The sequence below is a fragment of the Cynoglossus semilaevis genome, chromosome 15 (genome assembly GCF_000523025.1).
Source record: "Cynoglossus semilaevis isolate Cse_v1.0 chromosome 15, Cse_v1.0, whole genome shotgun sequence".
NCBI lineage: Eukaryota > Metazoa > Chordata > Actinopteri > Pleuronectiformes > Cynoglossidae > Cynoglossus > Cynoglossus semilaevis.
The window spans coordinates 16,948,348-16,949,144 of NC_024321.1; positions in this window are offsets into that span (position 1 = coordinate 16,948,348).

The window sequence follows — 797 nt, forward strand, 5'->3', positions numbered from 1 at the left end:
ACGTGTGACCCAAATCTGAGGTCTGTGTGGCCCATATGTGGCCCATATCTACAGTACAGTAACCAGCCAGTCCAGCCCACTGTCGTACCTGATATTTGTCCAAGTGACCTCAGTCTGAACGATGATGTCACATCCTGCACTGGAGTGGGAGGGGGGAGTAAATAATGGAGGAAACAAACAGACAGTCACTGTTGTAGGAGCGAGTCAGTGGAAAGTACAAGATTGTCAAAGTTTCACGTGCTCCCAGGTCGTCAGTCAAGGTGGTATCACCAAGCTTCTGCCCCCTACAGGCCTAAGCTCACATTGGAATCTGACGGAGGTTCAACATTTAAACTCTAACATGAACAACCAAGTAAAAAAAACAAAAAAATCAGTTCTCTTCTAAAAACATATTACATCATTAAAGCTGCACTGCGACGGCAACACAACGTTATGTCGCTGTTGTCTGTAACCTCCAGATCAGGTTAAAACATTTGGAGAAACCTTTTCTGCATTTTCTGAGTGAGTTTGATTTGATGGTTGCTGATGGGGTTTCAGAAATGACTCAGAAGTAACTTAACCTAAAGGTTGCGACGTGAGCGAAGTGAAGTGTGGAAACAGGTGAATCATCTTCACCGTGCCATCACATTATCAGACCTAATTAGTCACAGATGCGTGACTGCCATTTACAACCGCCGAGCTGCGGGGCCGGGCCTCGACAATGACTGCTGCTGTGGAAAGTGTGTCAACAACATGTTGACGGAGAAAAATATCCTGATTCCATCCTGCTCACGTGGTTTCACCCCAGGCCAACAGGA